General features: G+C 46.4%; 1 protein-coding gene across 5 annotated transcripts in view; it reads right to left on the bottom strand.

Moving 5' to 3' along the window:
• Positions 1-20,860, bottom strand: part of LARGE1 (LARGE xylosyl- and glucuronyltransferase 1) — a 516,017-nt gene that overhangs the window by 391,229 nt on the left and 103,928 nt on the right. The gene's annotated exons all lie outside the window — the stretch shown is intronic.

Here is a 20,860-nt window from a genome sequence, read left to right as displayed (position 1 = left end):
ACCAAAGCCACAGGAGGGAAAGCGTCATCAAGAAAATTCCTCTTTCAGACAGACAGAAACCTTATTTGCCTGAGATCACAGAGGCAACACTATATGCCTCCCAATTTCAAGATAATTGAGCTATCCTGTGTGATGGCTCCCAGGTGTGGCATTTTGACCCTGTTCCAGGGTCCCATTCTGGGCCACAGAAATGTCCTTGCGACTAAAGAAGAATGATTTCTTTCCTTTTCACTGAGGTAGGATTCTCATAACATAAAATTAAACTTTTTTTTAAAAAAAAGTTATATTTATTTATGGGGGGGGGAGAGTAAGCGAGCATGAGACGGAGGGGCTGATGGAGAGGGAAAGAGAATCTTAAGCAGACTCCGCACTGCGTGCAGAACCGGATGTGGGGTTTGATGTCACCACCATGAGCTCACGACCTGAGCTGAAACCAAGAGTCTGATGCTTGACCAACTGTGCCACCCAGGACCCCTAAAATCAATCATTTTAACAACACATAATTCAGTGGCATCTACTGCCTTCACAGTGTTGTGCGACCTCACCTTGATCTAATTCCAAAATATTGTCATTACTCCAAAGGAAAATCCCATACCATTAAGCAGTCGCTCCCCGATTTCCCCTCCCCAGACCCCTAAGAACCACCATTTTGCTTTCTGTCGCTATGGATCCACCCATTCTGAATGTTTCATATAAGTGAAACCATATTCAACCTTTTGTACCTGGCTTCCTCCACCTGGCATAATGCTCCTGCGGTTCAACTGCGTTCTAGCATCACCAGTATGTCATTCCCTTTTATGGCTGGATACTATTCCATTGCATGGACAGACACATTGTCAATCCATTCAGCGGCTGATGGACATTTGGGTTGCTTCCATCTTTGGGTAATTCTGAATTGTGCCACTATAAATGCTGTGTATAGTACTTCTTCGAGAAGAATGGCTTTTCTTAAGATTATCGAAATCCCTCTGTTCTATGCACGTGAGGAAGTCTATCATCATGAATGATTTAAATGTCTAGAACCCCATACTTGGGGGCCTCCAGTAACAACAGCTACGTAGCATCTACTATGCAGCTGGGTCTATAGCGGGCAGTGGATGACATTTCCATCTCATTCAACCGTCAAGACTTCTTTTTGTTTAAAAAAAAAAAAAGCTTTATTTATTTATTTTAGAGGGAGAGCGTGTGTGCACACATGCTAGTGGGGGGAGGGGTGTAGGGAGAAGGAGAGAGAAGGAATCTCAAGCAGACTCCCCTCTGAGAGCAGAGCCCCACATGGGGCTCGATCTCTTGACTCTGAGATCATGACCTGAGCTGAAACCAGGAGTCAGATGCTTAACCCACTGAGCCACCCAGGCGCCCCAACCCTCAAGTCTTCTAACATGTGTGTGTCATTAGTCCACTGCAGAGATGAGAAAACCATAGCTGAGTGTGGGTTAAATGCCACACCACACATGTTACACATGTAGTATAGGGTAGAACCAGGATTAGACACAGCAGAAAAGTGCCTGGAGTGCTTTCCGGCACAGAGCACTATACGATGAATATCAGTGAATGAGTATGAATGAATGAATCAATATCCAGTTAATTCACTAAGTACCTAGTGGCAGTTTGAAAATTAAAAAACAAAAGAACTTGGAGGAGGGTTAGAAGGAAGGTACAGTCTAATATTTTCTTTTTCCCTTCTCATAACTCACTGTACTTTTATGGTATCAAGTGCTCAGTGGGTGGCCGCATGTGTTTCCTAGGACTGCTGGAACAAAGTTCCATAAACTGGGTGGCTCAGCAGAAATGTATCCTCGCACAGTTCTGGAGGCTAGAAGTCCAAGCCTGTGGCATGAGCACGGTATATGCCCTCTGAAGGCACTAGGGGAGGGCCTGTCCCAGGCCCCTCTCTGAGCCTCTGGTGGTCCTTTGGCTTATGGCAGCACAAGCCCACGCTTCACGTGGCATCTCCGTGGGTGTGTATCTGGGCCTAAATTTCCCCTTTTATCAGGACAACAGTCACACTTGATTAGGGCCCAGCCTAATCTAGGATGATCTCATTCTAATTACATCTGCAATGACCCTATTTCCAAATAAGGACATATTCTGAGGTCCTGGGGGTTAAGACTTCAGCATATGAATTTGGGGGGGATGGATATAATTCAGTCAGCAACAGTTAACCTCACCATCACGCAGAAGTCAAGAAAAGAAACCACCACGAAGGTAGAGAGTCAGGAAGAGGCATGGCAGTCCTGTGGGGTCAGGGATACCCTGTCCCCAGAGGCCACCTGTCAGCAGCAGGACTGACTCAGGGCCACTGGAGGAAGGACAGGATGGTCTGGACCTACCACAGGTCTCAACCTTCTCAATGATGATGTGAAAGAAAGAGCATGAAACCAAGCCACAGGAAACCCAGTCCTGCTCAACCAGCAACTTACACTGTGACTCGACTGGAAACTCCCCTTCTCTGGGCCTCAGCATCCAGGGATGCCTAATGGATCCCTCCCACCCAAAAGGCATCTGCTTGTCACTTCCAAGTCATCAGGAGCTATAAACCCCTCCCTGCAAGGGTGCAGAACTCTTCACAGTGTCCAAAAACCTCTTACTGTCCCAGCTCCAGGAAGGAACCTCCAGCTAATGGTCCTGCCACCTTTAAAGTTAGAAATGAAATCTCAGGCATCTGGGCTTCTATAAATAAAATCAAATTATTCCAATGCATCTCACTCACACAACATGTCAGACAGATGCGGCGCAGAAAGTGAGCCGGCTAGTTACTGAGCTCATTAGTTGTGGGGCTGTCAGAAGAACCTAATCGTGGTGATAACACACAAAGCTGTCCCCATCTTAGAAGTCAGGCTAAACGCTTTCCATTTTTATCACCCAATTCATAACCGTGCTGTCTGGCTTTAAGAATCAATAGCCTGGTGGGTTTGGTATCCACTAAATTCATCTTAGTTTGGACGTTTTTCATTTCCCATGCCACTTGAAGAGAGCAGAAGAAGGTAAATTGCTCCTCTCGTGGCATTTGTTTTTCCAAATCTATAATTTCCCACTGACATGTTCCACACACCAGGGAAGGCAAAGAGGGAAAGGAAGCAGCTCTTGGAGGGCCCATCCTAAGACCAAGGAAACGTCAAATTGGGATCATGTGGGACAACCAATTTAACAAGTTTCACATCGGCAACCGTCAACTGGTCTACCAACCCCAACTGGTGAGCCGGATCATTCACCTAGCAAAGAACGGTTCTCTAACACCCAGTGCCAAATCCTGGGCTAATTTATATGCATGATCTCATCAGTCCTCACAAGACAGCTGCCTGCAAAAAACGCCTCAGTTTGATACACACGCGCACAACACATATAACATATTTACGTATTTTTACACTGACATAGCACACTGAGACTAAAAAAGGAAAGCAACACCAGCTCAGTAGATAACAGAAAGCAGCGAGAAACTTAAAGAACAAGCACATATTGAAAGCCAATCAATATAAACATGCACAGACTCAAAATCACTGAGGTTAAGCTAAATGAGAAGTTGGGAGAGGGAGCGGTTCTCAAATTCAATGCCAGTCACCCAAATGCGGGAGCTGAGGCTCAGACAAGACATGCCCAAAAGCTATCCGGAAAGAAAAGGACAGAGTTAAGTCTGGAACCTGGGTCCTTGCCTTCTCGTCCCACTGCTTTTATCTTCTTCATCATCTTCAAATCAACACATATTTTAAGAAATGTTTAAAGGACCTACTTAACACGGAAAGCTTCATGATTTGGAAGCATTCAAGATGCAGGGTGGGAGGGGTGAAGGAGAGAAAGAGAGACCCTTCAAGAATCAGAAAGTGTCTGCCTGGGGCTCACAGGAGAGGGGAAGGGGGAGACTGCTAATGAGCATGTGGTTTCTTTTGGGGTTAATGTTAAGTGTTCTGGAATTAAACGGTAGTGACAGTCACACGAGCTTGTGAATTACACTAAAAACCATTCGCTTGTACACTCTAACAGGGTAAAACTTACGGTATATAAGTTACGCGTCATTTAAAAAAATAATCAGTGACAACCGAACAGTCAGGACTTAATAACACAGACCAGCCCCTCCCAAAATAGTCAAGTTGTAAAAAAAAAAAAAAAAAAAAAAAGATTCTACCAGTCACCCTTATTTATCCTGAGCAATTTCCAGACATACACATGTCAGGTAGCACACAGCAGTTCTTTGTCCCGTTGAATCTACACAATCATTCTGTGACACAAATGCTATTGTCCCCAAATTACAGATAAAAAACCAAGTCTCCTAAAAGTCCAGACATCTCCTCAAGATGGTATAAGGGGGTCAAACACCTGTCTTCTCTCTCTCCTGTCATAGCGCTTAGCAAAATATATTTTAGCGAGTTGGTCTGGATCTCTCTCGTCGGAGAATGACTCCCTGTAAGCAGGGACTATGTTCTTTCAGGAAAAGAACAAGTCTGGAAGAGTACTTTGAGATTTACTGGAAGGCAGACCGGGGCCAGGGAACGAAAAACAAAGAAGGTTGAGAAATGAGTTTCCATGAAAAGAAGAAGAGGCGTCTACCAGAGGTACTCCGTGCAGAAGCGTTTTATTTCCCGTTAATTTAATCAAATATCCATGGAAGCCTGCTTGTGCCTGGGAAACGGTGCTTACGGTCTAGCTGGGGAGAGGGGCATGGTCACACAACAAGACAAGAGCAGCCCCAGTGCCACCATGTGATTCTGACAATTTGTGTTGAGAAGTGGCTCCAAGTCCCCTGGTGGGTATTGACCACCAGGCTCTGCGGGAAGTCATGGGCAAGCAAGGGCGGTGGAGGGGGATTACAGTCTTCTTTCATCGGGGATGGTAAGGAGGACCTGTGGACTCAAAAGGAACTTCAAAGTTGCTAAAATCAATCAATACTGAACCACTAAGACAATCTTTCACTTTCTTACTCTTTTTTTCTCCTTTTGCACGTGCCAACTCATGACACGCTCCAATCCATCCTGCAGGGGGCCACCTCTTTGGGGAAGTTGACCCACACTCTATTGAGTCACCCTCCCAAGACTGTTTAATTAGAATCTTTCTTCTGTTTTAACAATTGCAACAACTCTTTTATTGCTGATAAATATTACTACTACTACTACTACTACTACTAGGATTTTCTATCATATCCCAAGCAATATATTTGTACCAAGCACTGCATTTTAAGTGTTTTGCATGGAGGGTCTTACTGAAGTCTAACCCTGTAAACTGGGTAATACTATCCCCATTTTATAGAAAAGGAAACTGAGCAACCGGTCCCATGTCGCACAGCCAGTAAGTGACAGAGCCAGAACGTCCACCCAGCCATCTCGCCCCAGCACATCTGTTTTCTACCTCCCGTTTACAGAGCTGGATCGCTGGCAATTAACGAAAGAAAGTCTGGATTTTCTTCTAAATTTGAAGGAATACAAATGAATGGTAAAGATTTCTCATGTCCTAATTTGCTTCTTGGACCACCTCAGAGTTTAGGTATTCCAATGCACGATTAAATAACAGGTTGAGAGTGACAACGAAGGTGGCATTCGTCTCTCAAAGAAGTCTGTCCTTCTGTTTTCAGGAGATAGTTGCAGATACTACTAAGCACAAATGAACCTTTATCTTATTTGCATGTGTATACATAGAAACGTTATCTGGACGTGCACATGCAATCATACACAGAGACACGCACATATGGCTTATTTACACATAAAATAACACACCACCAACATACAGTGCAGATACATGCAGCAGAGATACTGAATGTAATACACACATAGACAGTACGTATACCTCATTTTAACCTACGACCCATCTCACGAAGTAGAAAACTGGCGCACGAGGGTGTTAAACAACTTAACAAAGCCACTTGATGGGTAACTGGTCAATCCCTATCTCACGCACACGCCTGGCACTCTTTCTCAGACACCACGCCTGCGAATTCTGGAACAGCTGCTGAGTGTGAGGCCCACCGGGCTGGTAACGAACACAACGCCAGTAACAAACGCACGAAGCAAGCTTCATTTCTACAAACCCCGGAGAAGTTGAAAACTGAAAACCGCTAAAACCCCTGCCAGGTGGGAGGAAAAGAAAAAAGACAAGCCCCAATTTGTTCTTGTTTACAAATGCTTTTAAGCTGTTTGTCAAACAAAATGAGTGTGTCTGCCAGATGAGATCCCAATTTTCTAAGTTCATTAGTGGCGAATGAACGGAAAGGGTCACCGTGGTGATTTAATAATTTGGCCCTGAGTCTTGTCAAAGCCACTTAAAAAAAATAAAATAAAAAATCCCAAGCTGTCAGGAGAGAACAGAAATGCTATTTGATTCAATTTGGGCACTATTTCCGTGCGAACACGTTGTAGGTATTTACAGACACGCTGCTGAGTCGCGTAACCAGGGTAGGGCGGCATACGAAATAAAAAAGGGGAGAAGGGCCGGGAATGGTTCACATATGCCGAGCTGCCAGCCACAGGCAGCATTCCACTGCCTGCAGGCCAACTCTGACAGCCTCTCTCTTTTATATTAAATCCTGTAGGTATAGCAAAAACACACCTTTCGATTATAAAACTGAGAATCATTAGGAAATGAGGAATTTTTCAAGAAGCCCATCATCTTGGGCATAAGTAGGACGCACCATTCAGAGGCCGGGAAGACAGGAAGGTGGCTTTCCAAGTTCTAATAAAGGCCTTGTTAGGAGAAACTTTTTTTTTACTGTTGCCTTCGTTTTATGATGGGAAGGAACACCAAGGTTCTTATTCAAGTGTATTAATCGGAATAATAAAACATCCCCAGTGTATCGCTCTCCAAACTACCCCACCGTGAGCTCTTTCTTAGGGAGATTCCATATTGCTACTCCACAGCCAAAGGGAACTTCTCTTTGGGGAACGAGTCACACTCAGTTACAGCCCTCAGAATCCCATTTCTTATTGGCCCCTTACAGAGGCACCACAGAGGGAGGGTGGAGGCCTAACTCTCTCCCTACTAAATCCAGAAGGTCTCGAAGCATTCTCCTTCCAGATCCTTCTCTCCTTTATCGCCCTGACACTCTCATCAGCTCTCAATTCTCACATCCCCGGGGAATACCCTCCTCCCTAGCATTTACGAGCTTTAAAACCTACACTTACTTGCAAGGTTACTTTATTGTCTCTCTTCCCCTCTAGAGTATACGCTCTATGAGTACAGGGCTTGCTTCTAAGTCAATAACACACTTTACTTTCAACTGATGGCTGATACGACTTTTTTTTTTTACCCAATTTTAAACAGGAGTAGGGAAGATCTTTGAAAGCCCTGAATTACTAGCTAACCAAACCTCTGGAAAAGTGCTGGAGAGGGAACGTTCCAGGGAATAGGCTGGTGACCTCAATCCAAGAGGTGATGTTGTTCATCCTTGGCAAGAACTAAGGTGAAGTCTCAATATTCTTCTGAAACATTTTTTTTTAATTTCTAGAATTTCAGACTTCCACATTCGACAGCAGATACAGGATAGTGTCCATTTTATTTGTACAAACCAAATAAAAGCAGTTTTATGACCAGGCTTTTGGAATGCCCTTCCTCCCGATTATCTGCCAGCTTGACTGCCAGCTATCCATCCAGACCTCACTCAATGGCCACCTCCTCCAAGAAGCCTTCCTCAGCAGGCAGAGCTCAGCTCCATCGGAGAGAGAAAATCAAGTACTGAATTCAGTTTTTGCAAATCTTCGTATCTTAGTTCAAAAGAAAGTAGTGGGAAAGTTAACTTCCTCCTTTTCCAGCCCTCCATATAATGCTAGTGTATCCTTACAGCCCTCCAACACTTGACAAGGGGAAGTGAGAGGTCCCCTTTAGAGGGCTTTGGGTCGACAGCAGCATCTAGCCAGGCTTTAACACAGCACAGGTTCCTTTGGTTACCCGCTTAGAGAGAGTGATATGAATTTCTCATTACCATAAATGTATTTATGTAAATAAGAAGGTCTTAAGAAGATGCGGACAGGGGAACCTGGGTGGCTCAATCAGTTATGTGTCTGCCTTCAGCTCAGGTCATGATCCCAGGGTCCTGGGATTGAGGCCTGTGTCTGGCTCCCTGCTCATGCTCTCTCACTCTAGCTCTCAAATAAATAAATAAAATCTTAAAAAAAGAAGAAGGAGGAGGAGGAGGAGGGGGAGGAGGAGGGGGAGGGGGAGGAGGAGGAGGAGGAGGAGGAGGAGGAGGAGGAGGGTGAGGAGGAGGAGGAGGAGGAGGAGGAGGAGGAGGAGGGTGAGGAGGAGGAGGAGGAGGAGGGTGAGGAGGAGGAGGAGGAGGAGGAGGAGGAGGAGGAGGAGGAGGGGAAGGAGAAGGAGAAGAAGAGAACCACTGAACGGGAAGATGGGAACAGGAGAGCTTACAAAGCTCTGGCCAACTGTAAACTCCATGAGGGTAGGGCCTGAGTGTCCAGCTGGTTCTCGGCCAAGTCCATGCACTTGGCACCTGGAACACAGCGGCCACTATGACTACTGCAGAGAGAAACCGAGACTCAGGAGCTCTAGGCTGAATGGTGCAAGGACACAGCAGGGATTGAAACCACATCTTCCTGCTCTGAGCCCAAAACATTTTCAACTTGGGAACTCTGTACCAAACGGCTTCAAAAGCCAATAAATGCCTGTTACGTGAATAAAAAGAAAACGAAGAGGATTCTTTTCCTTGAGGTATTCATAACCCGACAGAAACACTCCACAATTCACACCATCCAGAGATTTCCATCCATCATTTTGCCTTCAAAAGAAATGATGAAAGACCAAACTATGTTTCTGTGGAAGTTGACCAAAGTTTAAGTTTATCCTGCCCATCACACTGATTAAAAAAAAACTTCACATCCAGAGAATCGAGTTATCTGACATGCCAACCGCCGAAGTTCAGCAAAACAGGAGATATAATTGACAGGTATTTCTAAAAGCTGTTTTGAATTCTTTTTTCCATAGCAATACATATCCAGAATATTTATTTAGAAGAATTGCACAAGTTTCAGTCCTCAGTTTTTTGCTTTAAAATGCCCTCAGGCACATGTCCTCTCAAGGTGAACATCAGGTAAAAATTCTGCCCAAAACAACCGCAGTGACTGTTCTTTGTACGCGCCGCAAACAAAATTTCCACGAACGCAAAGGAAAGAGCTGTTTTATAACTTGCGGTAGCTATAAAGACCAGACTTTTAAACGAAGGAAGAACCACTTTCCTAGAAGTAAATGAGAAAAGCTCTTGAGTGATGAGGTAATAGTTCAAATTTAAAAGCCTATGAGCTCTATCCTGAGAAAGCGAGAGCCACCTCCCAGCGTTCAGCCAGCACCCACTTCAGGTGCGGGGCGGACTGGTGGTCTGACGGCCCCTGGCAGAGGACGGGGGGCCCGAAGGAAACACTAGCAGGGGGCAGCCACAGGAACCACCAAAGCACGACAGCCGGGGCCACTCACTGTAGGGGGAATCCCCATGGATGACAATATGGCACAAAGGTGAAACAAGTCACATTATGAGAAGTTTAAATAATTCTTGGTCTCTTGTGTTGGAAAACGGTCTCTGGCGTTGGACGTGTTTAGAACATTTTCTGTAATATCATCATGAGTTTTTGGTTTTCTTCGGTATGGGACATTTTCCAACTTTCATTTGGAAATTCACCCGTATGGGACATTTTATTGCTAACAATGCCTTATTATTAGGCTATTAGGGGGTGTCTTATGAATGACTTTCTTTAGGGAAAATGCTGCTAAGTGGCATTCTTCTTCGTACAGTATCATGAGCATATATCTAAATAATATTAGTAGCACATTTTTCCATCTAATAATCTGACAGATGATTATATAGAAATCATTCTGCACTTTCACATGGAAGCTAAGCCAAAGACTTATTACTACTAATACTACCACCACCACCATCATCACTAATAACAACTATCACCATTTTTCCAGGAAAAATACTTTTTAAGTCTTATATGTAGTATCTAAGGGGAAAGGGAATCTCTCCGTGTCTTGTTTGTTACGCACCTGCTACCTGCTAGGAGAGGCACCGGATAACATTACCTCATTCCATCCTCAGATTAAACTTCATTCTCACATGTCCCCTTCTCCATCTGAGGAACGTGATGCCAGTGAGGCAAAGTGGCGGGCACGGCACCCCTGCTAGCCAGTGGCAGAGCTGAGGTTCAGACACAGACACATGGACTCCAAAGCCAGTGGTATTGTCCCTCTCTGTGACAGAACATACTATGACTGCAGATATTCTGGAATTACATGACATGTCAGGAGGACAAAGGGGTCATCAGGAAAATCTGCTCTCAGAGGCCTCTCTGAGGGGGCAGGATGTTGGGAGGACACGAGGGAAGAAGAAACCTCTTCTATAGCCTACGTGCAACACTCCACACCAGACTAGTAGAGTCACGTGCTGAAAAACCAAACCAAACCAAACAACAAAGCACACAAACAAGAAACACAAGCTTCCAGACTTTTCCTCCTTGGGAAATGCAGGCGTTCCCAAGCCCCCTGCCCGCAGTCCACAGAATTATCTCTCTCCCCTCCTTCACTATCCAGCATGTTCCAATTTTCCAGGAGAACACACTTGCCTTCCCACTATGTCCAGGGGTTTCCCCCAAAACCTCACCCATGAGAAAAGGGAAGGAAACGGTGGGGCCGGGAGGTCAGAAGAGCACCGAGTAGGCGCTGAGTACTATCTTATTTAACACCCAGGAAAGCTTTCCGCACATACAACATAAGACCCCTGGGTGCGCCCGGAGGAGGGAGCCCCGAGCCCGGCCAAGCTCCTGCAGGCAATGCCTGGAAAATTTATGAGAGGCATACCACGCTCCCCAGGCATCTCGGAGACAGGCGTTCGAGAGCGCGTTATTATTCATGCTGGTGACCCAAGCAGGAGCCGGAAAACACGTTCTCAAAGTTTAAAATTCCCTTTTCTCTCTCACCACCCTGGACCGCTACAGGGCTGTCATATCGTTGTTGTTGTTGTTGTTGTTTTAAAATAATACAGCAGGGAGAGGAGAGGAAACAGCCAACCACCCCACCTCTGAGAAAGGATACTGGACTTTTCTCCAAGTGCACGCGAAGAAGGACAAAGTCAGTCTCAGCCCCTGCCTGACGTCCATACAGCCCACCACACACGGAGCAGGAAAAACCCTCCCAGCCCAGCAGCAGCTGCTCCTACCGGCTCCCGCGTATTTACCTAAGCCGGAGCATAAATTCACTTTTATTACAATGTCACTGATGGAAATGAAAGGCTCACCTGTCCAATTTCCACCCAAAAAGCCGAAGCCCCAGAGCACGCGGTGAGAAGGGAAGAACGCCGCTTTCCCTCGGGACGATGGCTTGGACTCTAGAATGTGGACAGCGTCAGAGTCCCTCCTGCCTCCCCCAAGAACATGGGAAAATCCTTCTCCCTAAATAGAACTTTTTCCAACTCATCTCCCAACCTTCGTGGCGTGTCTGCACTCACCACTGCAGATCTCTGCTTATCTACATAAGGCAAGCCTCCTTTTGTCCTTAAGAATCTATCCTCTTGCTGCCTCTCCATCATAATCATAAAAGAAGGGGAGGTGTGAGGATCTTTCGCTTTTACAAAAAAAAAAAAAAGGAAAAAAAGAAATACTAATAAAGATGGAATTGAGAGATGCAGCTTTTGTGGGGTTTTTTTCTTCTTTGTTTTTTTGCAAAAGAATGTATTTAGGTTTCCCAGTTTTCTGTAGGGCCTCGCTCTCCTCCAACTACAGGGAAAATAAGGAAGTTTATCGGATGCTGAGGGAAACCTGGCTCAGATATTGTGAGTTTGAAAGCATGAAGATGACAAGTTTATGCTTGATGCGACGCCCACCCAGCCTCCTCAACCCACAGAATCCACACGCTTCCCAGCACCTACATTCTGCTCCGTGAAGCATGTGGTTGGGTCCCATGTGTCTGTGCATATAATTGGGAAAGGATGTGCAAATGCGGACGAGACCGTGCGGCCGTCTCTTCCCAGCTACCGGACCACAGAAGATGGAGTCTCACTTTGCTTCTTCTCTGCTGGGTGGGAAGGAGGGAAGGACGGAGGGAAGGAGAGGGAGAGGGACCCAAATCCCTGGTGCTGCCCAGGCACCTACACCCCAGCTGGGCCTGGAGGGCTGGGCTGGGGCTGGAGCATGGGGCCTCTCTGCTCACAGACCTAGTTTCCTGTGCCAGAACCCCTCTCAGGGGCAGCTCAGGGGCAGCTAATCTCCAAGGAGCCAGGTGGCTGGAGGAGGGAGAAGCCTTGCTCTTCCAGCCGATAGGTCTGGGGTCCAACCCTTCCTGCCCTCTTACCGCTCTGGGGCCTTGGGGAAGACACACGTTCTCTAAACGCAGTTCCCTCATCGGTCCAGCATCCACGGACGCACCTGCCCAACGTGGGACAATCTCAAGAGCGAAAGGGAGTAGTGTTCATATCAAACGAGGCCAGAATAACAGAGGACGGCTCCAATATGACAATGTAAGCAATGTTTTCCCCAGTCTTTGGCAGGGAATAGGCCTCTGAATGGTAATAGTTGCTGGTCCTATTTTAAGAGAACTGATCTTTACAAAGGTTTAAATTCAGGCTCCATCTTTGTAAACTGTGTCAGCTGGTAGAAATGACTTAGTCTGTCAGCCTCGGTATCTTCACCTCAAAAACTGGGCTAATAGTAGCGAGTTGTAGGGCGGTTGAAAGCTCAGCATGGAATAATTTAAGTGAGCAATTAGCACAAGGCCCGGCATACAGTATATATTTGATTAACTGTTAGCCATAATAATCACTGCTACTACGTACTTATATTTATGTTTACATAGATACAACCAACGTGATTCCTGCAGCAATCATAACCACATATACGTTAGTGGGTATATGTATACGGGGTTTTATAAATGTGTACACATGGCAGACATAATGATTAAGAATATAGACTCTGGAGCCAGACTGCCCAGGTTCAAACCGTGCCCCTGCCACCTACAGGCTGTGTGACCTTGTGCACATCAATGAACATCTCTGGACCTCAGTTTCTTCATCCGTAAAATGTGATAAAAATTGTACCTACCTCATAGGGGTTCTGTTAAATAAGCTAATATATGTGTAATGCTTAAAACATACTACATGCTCAGATCTTACCTGGGTAATACAGACATTAATGCCGACATTATGGAATTTAATTTAATGTGTTACTGGAACCTTTTCTGCAAGTCAATTTCAATGGGAGTAAAGAATAAACAGCTAAGAATTTGAAGTATTAGAAGGGAGGGACCTGGACAAAGCCATGACCTCTAACACACTTGGTGGCAGAGGAGAGAAACATAGAAAGGAATTCAAAACTCTAATAAGAAAAGCAAAATAAACATTTAAAATAATAAATCAAGGGAGAAGAGGTGCCAGGAACAGGATCTTTCCTGTAAGATTATCATGCCAGTGAAGAACACAATAAAAGGAACTAATTAAGAGAAAGAAAACAGGAAAATCCCTGTTGCAGAAGACCCTGGGAAAATGCAAAGAGACAGAAATAGGTGGAAGAGGAGGGGAAATTTGCACCTTAAAGGTGATGTGGTAAGACTTCTAAAAGCATCTGGAAAGATGCTAGTTTAAGTGGGAAACTACAGGGAACATTAGCAACAGATGGGGGTGGGCAGATGGGTGGGTGGCTGGATTTCCAATTAATCCGCAAGTGGGCAGATGAAAAAGAGGAAGGAGACCCCTCCAGTCAGGCCCTTGACCTTCCCCAGCTTGCACCTCCTGCCTCTGGAGAGTCAATTTCGGACACTGAGCCCTTCAGACACTGTGGTCTGCATTTTCTCCTCTTCCCTCTTCCCAAAGGACCCTCTACCCAGCTGACTGGGTCTGGAGAGGAGGCCCACTGATGTAGGAAAGATGTTAGGGTTCAGAGTCGATGGCTAAGAAAGAATTCTTGAGATGGCTTTGGTACAAAAAGGTGGTTTTATTAAAGCATGGCGACAGGACCCAGAAAGAGCTACTCTGGGGTCATGAGAAGCGGCCCATTATCAACTTTCAAGTTGGGAGGGGGTTAGGGACAGTGTAAGTCTCCAAGGAACTTTGGAAGCAAGGTTTCCAGGACCTTGAGGGGGCTAAATGTTGTTAGGAAAGGGTCATTTATTACTGTCTAATAAAACCTTACTCATGAGACCCTTCAGATATATATCGGTGGGCCATATGCTTGGGGGATGACTGCCAACATGTATCTTGAGGGGTAGGGGGATAGAGATAAAGGAAGTCTCCAAAGGAATTTTTATACGTTAAAGTAGACTCACAGGAGCCTGGGGGTGGGCTAAGATTGTCTTCTGCCCTTAGCAAAGTAGTAACATTGAGGCAGCTGAATTTCTAGAGGAAGGTCACTCTGCCTATTTCAAGGACTTGTCAGTGGGCTGTAGGGAGTAAGGAAGTTTCATTTTTCTTTGTTTCCCACATCAACATCACCTCAAGTGTTACGGTGGGTTCCAATCAACCTACACAGTTGTTGTCGTCAAAGCCCCAGGTGCCCAGGTGATGGACTCCAGGTGGCATGCATCTCAGTGACCAATGGCTGTCATGGGAACAGCAACACAAAGAAGAGGACACGGTCTCGGGGCGCCTGGGTGGCTCAGTTGGTCAGGGTCTGCCTTTGGCTCAGGTCATGATCTCAGGGTCCTGGGATCAAGCCTCGCATCAGGCTCCCTGCTCAGTGGGGAGTCTGCTTCTCCCTCTCCCTTTGCCCCTCCCCGCTGCTTATGCTCTCTCTCTCTCTGACCAATAAATCAATAAAATCTTTTAAAAAAAGAAGAGGACACGGTCTCACCTCAAGTCAGCCGTACCTCTGGAATTCTCAACATCAGAGAACTTCCAGTCTATTCCCTGAACTGCTGAAGCCCGTGTGTAGATAGAGGCTGCTTCTCAAAGTCATCCTAACGGGTCCAGTGCCTTTGAGTTCTGGGACCCTCCTTCATCTGCAGAATGTTCCTGAACATACACCATAAACTGAAAACATCGGTTCTGAGGATAGACTGACCTGAGTCTCACCCGTTTTCCCATTTACGATCGTGACCGAGGAAGTCACTTCACCCCCCTCCCCACCCCGGCGCTCGTTTTATTTTGCTCATCTATAAAACGGGAATCATAAGCCTCACGTGCAGGGTGTTGCACGAATTACATCAGGCGATAAACGCAAAGTACCGAGCGATATCTGAGGTCGTACGAGGACAGATGTGAAGGCACACACAAGTTGCATTCATCTTTAAAAATGAGCAAATTATATAATAAAAAGTATCAGTGAAAACAGAACACAGGAAAACTGTAGGGAGGGAATAAGCGGAACCTTACGGGTATTCCTACTTCTAAGGTTTGAAAGGAAAACGGATGGAAGAGACGAACACCAGAAGTGTTCCACAGATGACCATCTCCTTCCTCTTCCCCACTCTTCACCAAGACACACACACACACACACACATACACGGCATTTCTGCATCCGGAATGTTCCACACTGGTAACTGCTGCCCCACACGCTGGACGGAGGATCTTGACACACTTCTCAAAGATCTAATCTGGAGGGGATAATGTCGCCATTCAGGTCCCTGCCACCCCCAGCTCTCTTAAATACCGGAGTAATACGCACAAAGGAAAACTGGCACCGGCCCAGCCTCATCTGGCCCGTGACGCAGGTGACGAATGCAGACATCATGACACCCTTCCTAAGTCCTTCCTCAGAAACAGTTCTCCACGAGGGCTTTCCACACGGCCCTCAAGTGGAGCCCAAGAGACCCTGAGGCTCAAGGAACTTTCAAGGTCAGGCCTTCAATGTCGCACCCAACGCTACTGCACTCAATTAAAAGTAAGGACAGGGTGGACCTCGGTCACCTATGGCAGCCAATTGTGGCTTCTGGTCTGGAGGACTGGTCTGGACATCTTCCACTGTATTCTGCCTCCAGATTCTGGGAACCTTCGTTTTCTGCAAGAAATTGCTGATAACGCCTCAACCCATATCAGGATGGAGAAGCAGCGATACACCCGGGCCTTTGCAAAATACTGTCTGGAGTTGACTATGACACTTGTAATCCGTGGGCAGGACGCGAGACTAGCCAGCATGAAGTCCGACTGGAGAAGGGGACACCGAGGCCTGCTGTTTGCTCATCCAAGAAACATTTCCAGAGCAACACTCCGGCCTGGCGCCGTGGCTATGAAGATAAAGGTATAATGCATGCAGCAGAACAAATCAGGAGACAACCAACTCGGACAGGAAGGGATGCCTGTCTTTGTAAAGGTGAAGAGAGAAAAACGTTCTGATAAAAGCAGGAGTCACTGGCTGAAAGTGTATTGGTGTCGGGAAAGACTTGGGGGGCAGGAAAACAGAGAGGACTCCATTGATGAGATCACACGGCAGAAGGGATGTCAAGGATGGACAAGAGTATGCCGAGTGTGTGTGTGTGTGTGTGTGTGTGTGTGTGTGTTCGCACACGTGTGAGCTGCGTTCAGACAGAGAGCAGGGAGAAGCGATACCCCAGCTGCCCCGGGCACTTTCTGCCTGTGGTAACTCTTCAGATGCTTGATTCTATGCAGCTCAGCTTTCTCTTACACGCTGACTCCTTCTGTTTGAAAAGTTTAGTGTGGGCATACCAACCCCTAGGCATCAGACAAGAAGCCTCCTGCAGGCAAGGATTGTATCAGATGCTCTGACTGCTAATTATTTACCTCTCAGGCTTGTTTTTTTTTTTTAAACTTTATGCTTATTTTTATTTTGCAATAATTCTAGATTCACAAAAAGTTGCAGAATAGTACACAGAGGTCCTGTGTACCCTTCACCCCGGTTCCCCCAAGGGGGACCTCTCCCATAACTATACAGTCATCATCAAAGCCAGGAAATTAACACCCGCACAGTACAATCAGTCAGACTACAGACCTCACTCAGATGTCACTAGTTTTTGCACGTACTAGTGTTTTGGTTTTTTTGGACTTGGGGTGTAGTTCAAGAAATTCTGTCCCGTGTAAAGATTTGTGTGACGGCCACCACAACCAAGAGGCAGACCTCTTGCATTACCCCTAAAGTAACTCCCTCAAGGTACCCCATTATACTCACACACACCCCTGCTCCCCGCGAGCCCCCGGCAACCACGTATCTGCTCCTCTGCTCTGCAATTCTGTTGTGTAGAGAATATTACATAAATGGAACCATACAGGATATAACCTTCTGAGACGGTTTCCACTAAGCACAATGCCCCTAAGACCACCTCAGCTGTTCCACACATGGAGTTCATTCTTTTTTCTACTGCTAAGTAGTATTCCACCGTATGGCGAGACCACATTTTAATAGATCACCTGTTGATAATGAAGCTGCTTCATTGCCCTGATTGTGGTGATGGGATCACAGGTGTCTGCCTATGTCCAAGCTCATCACACTGCCTGCATTCAATGTGTGCACTTTTTATCAGTGATACCGTAATATAGCTATATTAAAAAATACGTATGTACCAAATTAAAACAAGTTTGTAGCTATTGCAAATAACGCCCCTATAAACACCTGTGTCCAGGTGTATGTGTAAACACAAGTTTTCATTTTTCTCAGACGCGTGTCCAGGAGTGTGAACACTGGACTGCAGGGAAAGTATATATTTAACTGTTTAGGAAACTGTCCAACAGATGCAGAGAAGGGCGGCCCCATCCCACACGTCCGCAGAAGAGGTGGCTTCTGCACATCCTCACCGACGTGGGGGGCTGCCAGCACTTGTCATGCCCGTCATTCTAACAGGTGTGTCACGGTAGTGGATTGTGGCTTTACCCTGTGTTTCCCTGATGGTGTGGAGTATCTTCTCCACTGGTTCATCGGCAGTTCATATGCAGATCTCCTTTGGTTAAGTGTCCGTGTAAGCCTGTTGCCCATTTTCTGAGCGTGCTGTTCGGTCTCTCCCCATTGCGTCTAGAGGCATTTCTATCGATCCCGGAGACAGGTCTGCTGTCAGATAGGTGATCTGCACAATTTTCTCCCAATCGTTCACCCTCCTCTTAACAGACTCCCCCTCCGGAGCAACATTCTCAATTGTGATTAAGAACAATTGATCCATTTTCTTGTGTACTGTTCAGTGAATTGTGCTTTGGGTGTCCCACCTTTCTTTGGTCCAAGACAACTAGAGGCACTGGAGCAAATCCCTTAACCCTCCTGTGACTCAGTTTCCTCATCTGTAAAATGGGGAGGGCAAGCCTCCCACCTAATGCTTGAGCCACTGTAAGAATTGAGAGCTGGATCGTATTATATAAAGCACTCAAAACACAGTGTTTGCGGTTTTTATTATTTTTGCTCACTTGTGGAATACCTGCTTTCACTCTGACCGCCTCATGAAAGCCCTGAGAGGAAAGGCCTGGTAATTAACTCTAGAAAAAAACGCAGGGTTAACAAGCATCTGTGCGAAGGAATGATTTCGTGGAGGCAGAGATGACGAAAGAATGTTCTAAACACAGAAACCAGGCCAAGCGGCTGAAACAAAAGGTAAGTGTAAACAAAAGGCACTCTGACCCCGGCAAAGCCAAAAATAAAAGCAGCGATAATTTGGCTTCTTCAACTCCCAAGCGCAGACTCTCTAACAGAACCTCCGAGACGTCAGCAGGGAGGGGGCCTCGGCGCCATCCTTATTGCGGGAAGACTTTGTGGGCCCTGCCTCAGGTCCAGGCTACTCCGTCCAGGAGTCTTCCTTTGATTACCACCGGCAGGTGAAGGAGGGTAATTGCCACTCTCCTTTGGGAATGGCCCTGTCCCCAGCCTTGGGCTCAAGGCGGCTCTGACTCATCTCAAGGCGGCTCTGACTCATCTCAATGCCAAATGAAAAGAGCATTTTAAATTAACCTTTGGGAAACTCCCACGGGAGGAGGGCTTTCCCCTGTCCTTTGCTTAAATGTCCACAAAGACAGGGACAGAGGACATCTCCCTGCACGGGTTCCCTTATTTTGATCATCTCCTTGGACATACAGTAGGGTGACAACCTCGTCTGTCACCCTCCCCCTCTCCCCAGCAGGATGAATTAGGCATGTGTCCCCGTGCAATTCTGGAGAGACCTGTGCGTATCACTTTCCACCTGGAAGTTCTGGTTCCCATGCCTATCTCCAGACCCCTAGACCACACTCGGGGCTGGGGGGGGGGGGACCCTATTCAACTCATTCCTGAACCGCATGCCTGGCACACTGTGTGACAGGTAATCGGTGCTCAGGAAAGTAAGATGCCTGGCCAGGCTGGCTGGCTGGCTGAGTGCAGGGACAGATGGGCAACTGGATGGATAGGAGGAAAGCTGGATGAACACACTGATGAAAACTTAAAGAGCAAGGGATATACTGGGGAAGAGCGAAGTATTCTTTCCCCAAACCGCTCAACTCTACCAGTATCTTAACAATCACTTCTAGAACTCCCTTGAGACAAGAGGCATAATAAGCCTGTCCTTAATAAAAACTAGCGTCACATCACAGAAGTGGCAGAGCACTTAATTTCCCCAAAGTGCTAGGGGTTCTGCTTTTATAGAACTTACACTTGAGATTCTGTCTCTGTCTCAATCATCTCGGGGGCTTGCATTGTGCCCTAGCTATGGAAAGGTCTTAGGAACAAGTCACCCATGGAAGCATGTCACGGTGCGAATCTTTGTAAAGGCAAACGAGCCTGGAGATGTGGACATTTTACAAATGTGATATGTATACAAAGGGGACCCAGTAAATGCTAATGGCACTCAATGGTCTCTAAGGTTATACGACTAATAAAGCCAAGAACCAACAGCGGAGGGGTGTCAGAGGTCCCCAAGACCCAGCCCAGGTTCCATGATCCTCTAAAACGACTCATAGAACTCAGCATATACTGACATATACTCATACACACACGGCTATGACTTATTACAGCCAACACACACCAAACAAAATCAGCAAAGAAAAAGGGCGCATGCGTAAAATCTAGAAGGAACCTGGCACTAGCTTCCAGAGTCCCCTCCCACCAGAGTCACCCAGGATGCACCTAGCCTACCCACCAAAGAGCTGTGGCAACACGTGTGCAATGTTCAATCGACCAGCAAAGTTCAGGCTCAGGGCTCAGGGTTTTTATTGCAGACTGGTCAGGTGGGCATCCTTTGCCCCAGCATGTACCAAAATTCTGCACTCCGAGAAGGAGAGGGGTGTTCAGCATAAGTTATATCATTTGTGTAAACAGTTTAGGCACCGTGAGCCACTCTTAATCCACTTCAGGAATGGTGGGCCCCTCCTAAAATCCAAGTTTTCAGATATCAGCCAAGAACCCAACCCTGCAAGCAGGCCTTTCTACGGAAACCAGTTGGGCCTGTTAACTCTCGTCTGCACAGGGCAATACACCCAAAAACATTTTGGCCCAAGCTGTCTTCTTGGAAAGTCATTCGTTGATTCTAACAATGCTGCCTTTATTCACAGCTGTTCCGGATTTTTTTTTTTTTTTTTTTTTTTGAGATCCGCCTTCAGAGCCCTAAGTGCAAAATACGCCGAATTTTCAACTCATGAGGTGGACCGTATCTCCAATAACCAAGGCATATGCAAGCCTCTTGGGCTCAAAACATGAGTTAAACAATAAAATAACAAAACTGAATCTTCCGACTTTGGTCTTCAAGCACAGAGCTCAAGGATTGTCCATCCATTCATTCTTCAAACACCCATTTGGCACCTTGTGAGGACCAGATAGGTAATTTCTCAGTGGCTGGCAACACACGTAGGAGAAAAAGGCTGCAAGAGACCCACAGCCTGGCTCACTGAGTTCAGTCGAGCGAACACTTGCCACGCACACACCTGGGGACTGCTTGTCAGGAGAACGCTGCACAGAGCCAGCTGCGGATCTGTGTGGTTTTGATACCTCAAGCAACCTAGTTTCTATTTTCCCCAGGGAGTAAGACTGTAACCCTTTGCTTTAAAAAAAAAAAAAAA

Source organism: Ursus arctos, unplaced genomic scaffold (assembly GCF_023065955.2).
Source record: "Ursus arctos isolate Adak ecotype North America unplaced genomic scaffold, UrsArc2.0 scaffold_21, whole genome shotgun sequence".
NCBI classification, from domain to species: domain Eukaryota; kingdom Metazoa; phylum Chordata; class Mammalia; order Carnivora; family Ursidae; genus Ursus; species Ursus arctos.
This window is presented reverse-complemented; position numbering and strand designations above follow the sequence as displayed.